Source organism: Ambystoma mexicanum, chromosome 3p (assembly GCF_040938575.1).
Source record: "Ambystoma mexicanum isolate Mex_15411 chromosome 3p, UKY_AmexF1_1, whole genome shotgun sequence".
Taxonomy (NCBI): domain Eukaryota; kingdom Metazoa; phylum Chordata; class Amphibia; order Caudata; family Ambystomatidae; genus Ambystoma; species Ambystoma mexicanum.
The window spans coordinates 113,543,697-113,553,070 of record NC_090925.1 but is presented as its reverse complement, the minus strand read 5'-3'; the positions used below and the strand labels follow the sequence as shown (position 1 = coordinate 113,553,070).

The 9,374-nt window shown below is 42.9% G+C and overlaps 1 long non-coding RNA gene across 1 annotated transcript; it reads right to left on the bottom strand.

Moving 5' to 3' along the window:
- Positions 1-1,540: 1,540 nt before the first annotated feature.
- On the bottom strand, positions 1,541-2,233 carry LOC138579495 (uncharacterized). Its single transcript, XR_011304023.1, has 3 exons — positions 2,147-2,233; positions 1,707-1,809; positions 1,541-1,615 (listed from the first exon to the last, which is right to left on the bottom strand). It is a non-coding gene; the product is annotated as an uncharacterized lncRNA (long non-coding RNA).
- Between the last annotated feature and the right edge of the window lie 7,141 nt (positions 2,234-9,374).

The following is a 9,374-nucleotide window of genomic DNA, read 5'->3' as shown; positions in this document are numbered from 1 at the left end:
AATCGCACAATCATGCAAGCACTTTGGATTGAGAGAGACCCCACACAATAGCTTAAAATGTTGATCAAAATGAATCATGCTCGAGGGAACTGGTGGCACACATGCCCAAAGTTCTTGGTGTTCTCTGCCACATATCCAAGAGCATGAAAAGTACAAACGATCCCATCAAGTATCCTAAAGAAGGAACAGGACAAGACAAAAAAACTGATGTGTGATCGATGTAGTTTGTGGGGCATGAGTGAAACCTCGGATTTTCGCCACAAGAAGATGTTTCTGCTGCAGAAGTGGATTGTATCTTACCAATAACAAAGAATGCTCTGCAAAAGGCATAATTTGCCAAGACTGCAGGAAGAAAGATTGTCTTTCTCGCTGCTACAGAATGTCAGGAGGCTGGGGGAGGTCAATTCAAGCAGTTACAGGTTTGATACCAAGTACTATGCCTACATTTCTGGTACAACCATGGGTTCAGCCATGGCACCAGCATATTCTAACATATGCATCCACCACTTTGAGAAACAACATATGCTGAGCAATGCTGAGTGGTCGAAGAATGGATTCAGTTGGAAAAGATATTTTCAGTATATGGTCATGCTCTAGAGCACAAAAAAAGCTGAAAAGGACAAGACAACTCTAGCTTCTGGACCAGAGTATTATAATTGCATAGAAAAACAGAAGAAGATTGTCCAGAGAAAAATCGATTTGAAAAAGTGTATCAAAATTTATTGAAAGTGATACCAATAATTTAAACAATGATGAGTCAATCACAAATTGTTAAACACTGATCACTTTAATACAGCAAAACGGCAGCAACCATATGCCTAAAATCGGCTAAAACATTGTCACACATACTTGCCATTCATAGTGCACTCATTCAAACCCAACTGTACATACCGTGACATACATCCAAAAGCTAAAAGAGAAAGGGATCATGCTAAAAACCTATGGGGAGAAGGAATTCATGACTAGTCCCCATCCAACAGACATAATTTTTATGTTCACAACCAATAGAATTAATTAACAAATAATCTATTGTCAGGATGGATCGGAAGGAAAAGTGCAAAAGATTGCATCCCTGTAGGGTTTATCTCTCGACCGGTTTCGACGTGTAGTGGTAGTAAACACAACGTCTTCCTCAGGAGGTTGATGTTACCATTCTGTCAAAAACAAAAACATGGCTATAGACTACTGCATAGTACATATAAGTCATGGCTGACTGTCTGCAGATAACAATTAAAAAGGGGGGCAACTGCTGAAAAGCAGCCCAATTTACTTTGTGAAACAACTAAGGGATCATATATGCCGTGTAAAAATTAAGCAAAATAGGAATCCCAATCTAACAGCTATATATGACAGAGCGAAAGGGTTAGTGACTCCCAAAAGAAGACCGTGCAGAATGGTGGGGAATCTTCAGGACCATGGTTAATCTGTGACAAGTATGTAAGCGTGCAACGCAGATTATATATGAACATATGATTGTTAGTCAGGTCCAGGATGGAACCGTGCCCCCGAAAAAGACCAATACTGGACCAACCTGGTAAATGCCAAATTGCTCTAGTGGCCGGAACGAAGTGATGTGGTCAGTCAAGCTGGGGGGAAGCCAGGACCAAATCGTGTCCTAAAACAAGACCGACATGCACAGAGTGAAATAAAACAAGACAAAGGTACTATATCAAGTGCTTGTGACTGGAGCAAAAATGGTAGCTCACCTGAAAGGCACCCTATTGGATTAGGGAAAGCCAAGGCTGCAAATGTTGGAAATTAGGAAAGCAGCACAGCTTAACCCGAAACACCAATATCGTCTGTAGATCACTGCAACAAACCAATAGGAAAGCACATTATAAAGATGAAATAGCAAAAAATGGCAAAAAATGCCTGAGCATAATGCAAACACTGCTTTGGTAAAGTTACAAATAGAGCTGTGCTGTAAGAGTCCACAGCGGACGTGCCTATCCCTCGAGAGGGGCCAAGAGCATTATGTCAGTACATAATTACATGTACGGCATTCACGTGAATGCTCAAATGATTGCCCTGTTAAAGAATGTGCATGGCGGCAGTGCACTGCCATCCGAAATGCAGCCCCTCTTAAAAGTACTAAGAATTCCCGCAACTAGGGTGTATATAGCAGAAAGACTAGCCGCTCGCTTACCTCGATCAAACGATTTTACATCTCTGTAAAGTGGCCCACGTAATAGGAGTCCAAAAGGACTGACTCTGCTTCCCGAAATAGATTTCCTCACTCGAAACGCCACGCATGCGTATGGGCAGTCTGCACAAAAGAGGCTGGCTGCCGGCAAACGCAAGTCAAGCTCTATTTAAGCTAACTGCGCATGGCTGTGTTGACAAAAATCAAGAACCCAGGGGCGTGCCTTTGCTCGTATATCACCGCCCGAAATGTAATTAACTCAAGCTATGATTACTTCCTCAACTGGAAAGAGAATTTAGCCGAGAATTAAATGCAGATGCCTGAAGGCCACCTAAGAGAATTGAAAGCTGCCAGTTGAAGCCCAGAGGGATTCTGGGAGTGGTAGTGCAGCTGAGTGGGTTATAAGGAAATATGAAAAATAAAATTAAATGACAATTTGAAATTTAAATTACAAAGTTGCCAACTAACTGCCAATAAGATGCTGAGAATGGTAGTGTCACAAAGTAGGTAAAACCTTGTATAATTGGTAAATGCTATTACTATTGGCTAGAAAAAAATATAGGCAGGAAAATTGAGAAACTGCTGGCCAAACGCCAGATGTATTCTTGGAGTTGACATCCAGCTAGAGTGCAATATGTAATCTGACAGTATCTAATTGGGCCAGAACGGAGCTAAAGGTGAAAGCGTCACAAAGTCTCTAGAAAATGCACTCAGGCTGCTGCAAGATGATCCGGAACGGGGTGCTGTGTTGTGAACAGTGTCTGTAAATGTAAGAAGAATGACACCAAGATTAACAACAACTGAAAAACAAGAAAAAATGAATAACATACGTGCATTGGGTGGTCCTAGGAACAGGGGAAGCTCTCAAAAACAGCGGCCAATTGACAGCAACTAGTAAACAAAGGAATAAAGAATGGGGCGATTCACTGCCCACTCATGATGGCAGGGGCCCGTAGGGACTCGCAGTAAGAAACTCATTAACGGATATTAAAGTCCCACGACTCTAATGTGTTGAGGCCTTTGTGGAGTGTTTTTATAGGACAATTTGTTGGCCAATTGTACTGTATTATTGGCGGACATTTTTTCTAAGCAAAACCAGGTTAAAGAGTCTGGATTGTGTCCCATTTCTACACAGTGAATCACTAGTAGAGCCGATAAATTGCAAGTTCTGATTTTTTAACAGTGCTCATTAATACGTAGGTGAACTTCCCTAGAAGCTGGCACGGACACTGAATGGCGTAGATAACATGCTTGCTTCTTCAGGTGGTGAAAGTCCGTAGTGCCCAACACCTGCCATTGTAAGTAAAGTCTGTCATTTTTTTTGAAAATTTACAGGCTGCGCACGACGTGCACGGATAGTGGCTGTCACAACCCTTGCCCAAAACCCCCTCTGGCAAACCCATTGGCCAGGTGGAGTCAGGACTCGGGCCTCTAGAGCCTGGCATCCTCTTCAAAAGCCTTCATCGGGCCAGTCCTGGCGCCTATGGCGCCAGACTCATACATCATGAACAAGAATGTGCTTGGGAACTAACTACTTTATTGTATTGTGAGCCAACATGGAGGCATCCACATAGCTTGGTTCCTAAGAACCAAGCTATGCGGTCTAATGTTTTAGGTGTGGCAGGCCTGGTGCTACTTTACCTGGGTTATATAAACCACACCCTGACTTCAGAACATGCTTCGTATTACTTTGCAGCTTTCAACGTAACGCTCATCGTGTCCAGCTATTCCCTCGAACCTCGGAGAAGCAGAACCTGCAAGGAGCCAAAAGGAACATCATTAGCAGCAGCATCTTACCTGCAGTCTTCATCTTTAAACACTCGCAGCTACTGAGCACAGCTTCCTCGAATCTGCACGCCTCCCGGACAGAACGACCTGAAAGAGGAAGATAGAGGCACCATTAAAGAAAGCTGTAGAGACATTTACAAATTACGAACTGCTCAAAAGGCTTACCTGGCTGGTCGCGTCTCGGCTGGCACCTCTCCGGACATTCCACTTGCGCTGAAGAACACCGTGACCTACAAGGAAGGAAAACACAGGTTAGCAAAGGCAAGACTTCGCAGCGCTGCGCATAGCGCTTACTTACCGCATCATAGCGCTCTTAATGCACCATCATTTACCAGCGCGGCTCAACCAAGCCAGTTCGTCGCGCTGAAGCGACGCATACCTAAGGGAGAAAAAAAGAGACATTTTAAACAAAGAAAGGCATGGAGGATAGCAACAAAACTAAAGAACAACAATAAGACCTACCTGAACAATATCAAACGGGCCAGCGTCAGTGAAGTAACTGGACCGCACTTGCCCATGAAAGACAACGCGCCCCTGCAAAGAAGGCAGGACGAACAGCACGCCTAGTTCTACCACAGGGTGAGGAGAGGGCGCCAGAGGGACTGAAAACATACGGGGGTGGAGGGAGGATACTTACCCCAGTCGGTCAGTCTTGAACACAGTCCTCATGTATTTTCAGGCAGAACCTTCCCCGCAGACCATATCAGGGCAAAGCTGAGAAGCATACCAGCGAGTAACCCAGCTGGGTGGTGTCCCTGTGGATACCAGGTGAGCGTAACAGTGGCCTTTCACTTGGTTGAGGTTGACATCCCTAACCTGGTTAGTGCGAACCGGGAGTCTTGTTGCCCGAGTAAGCGTCTGTCCTAAATTTTTGCTTTTTTTAAAAGCAAAAAGAGGTTTTTCTAAATTGAGATCCGTGGAATTAAGGATCCTCCAGTTTTTCAGAACAATAGCTTTAATAGTCTCACTGTGTTGACAAAAAGTGGACACGCAAACTAACTGTTCTTTCCCAACAGTTTTAGTTTTTGGTCTAAGAAGGGCGTCCCTGTTGGTATAGCGCACTCTTTTTCTTGAGTGTTTAATGAGTTTGCGCGGGTAACCCTGATCTAACAGTCTATCCTGTAAGACGTTCACATGAGTATTGAATTGTGTAAGATTGGAACAATTGCGGCGTAGCCGTAGAAACATCCCGTAAGGAAGATGACGTAAAAGACTTTTGGGATTTTGGCTTTTGAACTGTGACGTCATGTTCCTTTCTGTGGGTTTTCTGAAGAGCTCAGTCTGCAGGAACCCATCCTCATTGTAAATGGATAGATCGAGGAAAGCAATGCGAGAGGTGGAGTTTTCCAAAGTGAATGTGATGTTGATATCTACTTGATTGAGCCATCGAACAAAAAGTTCCAATGTGGCAATGTCACCCTCCCACAGCACTAGGATGTCATCAATATACCAATGGTCTAACAATGTTAGTGATGTAAGGATTGCCGTCTCTTCAAACAAAGCCATAAAAATAATAGCCAAATTCGGTGCAAACGCACAGCCCATGGCCGTCCCTTTAGTTTGCAAAAAGAACTCATCTTTGAACTTAAAGAAACTGTTGGAGAGGACTAATTCCACGCATGTGGTAAAAAAATTAGTGCGGACCTCGTGAACAGGAGGTCGGCTCTCCAACATAATTTGCAGACACTGAATAGCCTTTACTTGGGGGATGTTTGTGTAAAGAGCCTCTATATCTAAGGCCACCAAGATCTGTTTAGAGGGTTCAAATGGGAGGCCTTCAACCAAGTTAATAACATCCCTAGAATCTAACATGAATGTCGGGGTCCCCATCGCCAAAGGTTTAATAAACAGGTCTATATATTTGGAGAACGGCTCTAAAATAGAGCTGCACCCCAAGACTATAGGGCGTCCATTCGGGTTAGATGTATCTTTGTGGATCTTAGGGATGATGTAAAAAAAAAAGGGGGAGTTCTTTCTTCTGAAAAATTGAAAAACTCAAATTCTTTTTTCGACAAAATACCCTCCTCAAGTGCTTTTTCAGAAAGGCAAAAGATGTTTTGATCAAAGCAGTTGGGTCACCAATGCTTTTACAGTGATGGCCGGGAATACTAAGAAGTCGAGTAACTTCTTGATCGTACAACCCAGAATCCCAAACCACTATACCGCCGCCTTTATCAGCACTCTTGATCACAATGGAAGAGTCTTGCGAAAGGGAATCAATAGCCTGAAATTCAGCCAATTGAAGATTTGGCCTCAGGGTGTTCCTAGGAAGCTCATGACATTTAGCTAGTTCTTTAAGAACAATGTTTTCAAAAACAAGAACTTCAGCTGGAAGTTCTGCTATATTAGGAGTGAAAGAGGACCATCTGGCCAACCCTGACTTATTGTGCTCTGAGGTGTCTTCTTTGTCAGAGAAAAATGCTCTTAGCCTAATCTTACGGAGGAATTTTTGTACCTCATTGGTAAGGTGCATAGCACTCAGGGTTTGGGAGGGGACAAAAGAAAGACCGTGTTTCAGAATCACCAGTTCAGGTTCTGTAATGGAGCGAGATGACAAATTGAAAATGGATAGTACCTCATTTACCACCGGTACGATCGGTTGCTTGTCTGGAAGTCACGGTGTCCCTGACCTTGTGGGGGGGACATTTGAGGCCTGCAGGTAGGGTGGCCTGTGGGGGCCTCTTCCCTGTTGGAAGTTCCTGTGGCCTCTGTGGCTGCCCCTTCCTCGAACAGTGTGATTCCCCAAGTTAGAATTAGGGTTAGTGGAATCTTCATTACTTGAGAAACTGGAAGAAGTATCAGAGAAAGTGACCCCACGTCTTCTATTTGGCCACATATTCTTGGTACCAGATTTTTCCAGAATGTTTGAAAGTTGAAGTTCTCAGCCAAATAAAGATATGCAGTCTCTTTTTTGAACATTGAGATGTTTTTTTTGAGTTTCTTGGTCTTTCAATAGTAATGTTTTTAAATTCTTAAAAAGATTTCTCAACTTGTTCAAGTTTGAATTTGGCTTCACAAATAAGAGGATTCAACAAAAAAGCTTTCTCTTGCTCAAGCACCGTCTCCATAATTTTCTGGCTGACTCGCTGGGCAGTGGTGATCGTGAGAACTTAAAGGTCACGACTGCATTTGGGGGCAACCTGGCTAAATGCTACTTTATATTCTGTGTCATCCAAAAACAAGCACGGGATGATTTTAACTTGTAAATCCTGTGTAATAATACTGGATTTAAGGTATTGTTTTAAAACATGGCTGTGCATTTCAGTGCGGAATTGCTTCTTTTTCAGTCTAAGGACCGCGTCCCCCGAAATATTATTCTCTTGGTTAGGAAGTTGTAGATTGTAAAAAATGAAGGCCCCTCTATAAGCTCGGCTATTTGGGCTTCCGTAAATGAGATAGTGTCCGATTATGCCATGGTCTATCTGGTTCACACCACTCGGGTAGTCACGGATATAGCTGTGAAAATATAAAGCTGTAGCAGATTATTAAAAAGGAGAATACAAGGAAGACAGTTACTTGACAAACAGGAAAACCTGCACAGCCATGGGCTGAAGTAATACAAAAAAGCTGAAACGGGCAGGAAAACTCTAGCCTCTGGACCAGAGTATTATAATTGCATAGAAAAACAGAAAAAGATTGTCCATAGAAAAATCGATTTGAAAAAATGTGTTTCAAAATGTATTGAAAGTGATACCAATAATTTAAACAATGGTGAGTCAATCACAAATAATTAAACACTGATCACTTTAATACAGCAAAACAGCAGCAACCATATGCCTAGAATCGGCTAAAACATTGTCACACATACTTGCCATTCATAGTGCACTCATTCAAACCCAACTCTACATACCGTGACATACATCCAAAAGCTAAAAGACAAAAGGGATCATGCTAAAAACCTATGGGGAGAAGGAATTCATGACTAGTTCCCATCAAACGGACATCATGTTTATGTTCACAATCAATAGAATTAATTAACAAATAATCTATTGTCAGGGTGGATCGGAAGGAAAAGTGCAAAAGATCGCATCCCTGTAGGGTTTATCTCTCGACTGGTTTCGACGTGTAGTGGTAGTAAACACGTCGTCTTCCTCAGGAGGTGGATGTTACCATTCTGTAAAAAACAAAAACATGGCTATAGACTACTGCATAGTACATATGAGTCATGGCTGACTGTCTCCAGAATACAATTAAAAAGGGGGGCAACTGCTGAAAAGCAGCCCAATTTACTTTGTGAAAAAACTAAGGGATCATATATGCCCTGTAACAATTAAGCAAAATAGGATTCCCAATCTAACAGCTATATATGACAGAGCGAAAGGGTTAGTGACTCCCAAAAGAAGACCGTGCAGAATTGCCTACTTTGTGACACTATCATTCTCAGCATCTTATTGGCACTTAGCTGGCATCTTTGTAATTTAAATTTCGAATTGTCATTTAATTTTATTTTTCATTTTTCTTTATAACCCACTCAGCTGCACTACCACTCCCAGAATCCCTCTGGGCTTCAACAAGCAGCTTTCAATTGTCTTAGGTGGCCTTCAGGCATCTGCATTTAATTCTCTGCTACATTCTCTTTCCAGCTGAGGAAGTAATCATTGCTTGAGTTAATTACATTTCAGGCAGCAGTATACGAGCAAGGGCACGCCCCTGGGTTCTTGATTTTTGTCAACACAGCCATGCGCAGTTAGCTTAAATAGAGCTTGACTTGCGGTTGCCGGCAGCCAGCCTTTTTTGTGCAGACTGCCCATACGCATGCGTGGCGTTTCAAGTGAGGAAATCTATTTCGGCATGCAGTCAGTCCTTTTGGACTCCTATTACGTGGGCCACTTTGCAGAGATGGAAAATCGTTTGATGGAGGTAAGCGAGCGGCTAGTCTTTCCGCTATATACACCTTAGTTGTGGGAATTCTTAGTACTTTTAAGAGGGGCTGCATTTCAGACGGCAGTGCACTGCCGCCATGCATATTCTTTAACAGGCCAATCATTTGAGCATTCATGTGAATGTCGTACATGTAATTTTGCACTGGCACAATACTGTTGGCCCCCTCAAGAGATAGGCACGTCCGCTGTGGACTCTTACAGCACAGCTCTGTTTGCAACTTTACCAATGCAGTGTTTGCGTTCTGCTCAGGCATTTTTTGCTATTTCATCTTTATAATGGGCTTTCCTACCAGTTTGTTGCAGTGATCTACAGACGATATTGGTGTTTCGGGTTAAGCTGTGCTGCTTTCCTAATTTCCAACATTAGCAGCCTTGGCTTTCCCTAATATAATAGGGTGCATTTTAGGTGAGCTACAATTTTTGCTCCAGTCACAAGCACTTGACATAGTACCTTTGTCTCGTTTTATTTCACTCTGTGCATGTCAGTCTTGTTTTAGGACAGGATTTGGTCCTGGCTTCCCCCAGCACGACTGACCACATCACTTTCTTACGGCCACTAC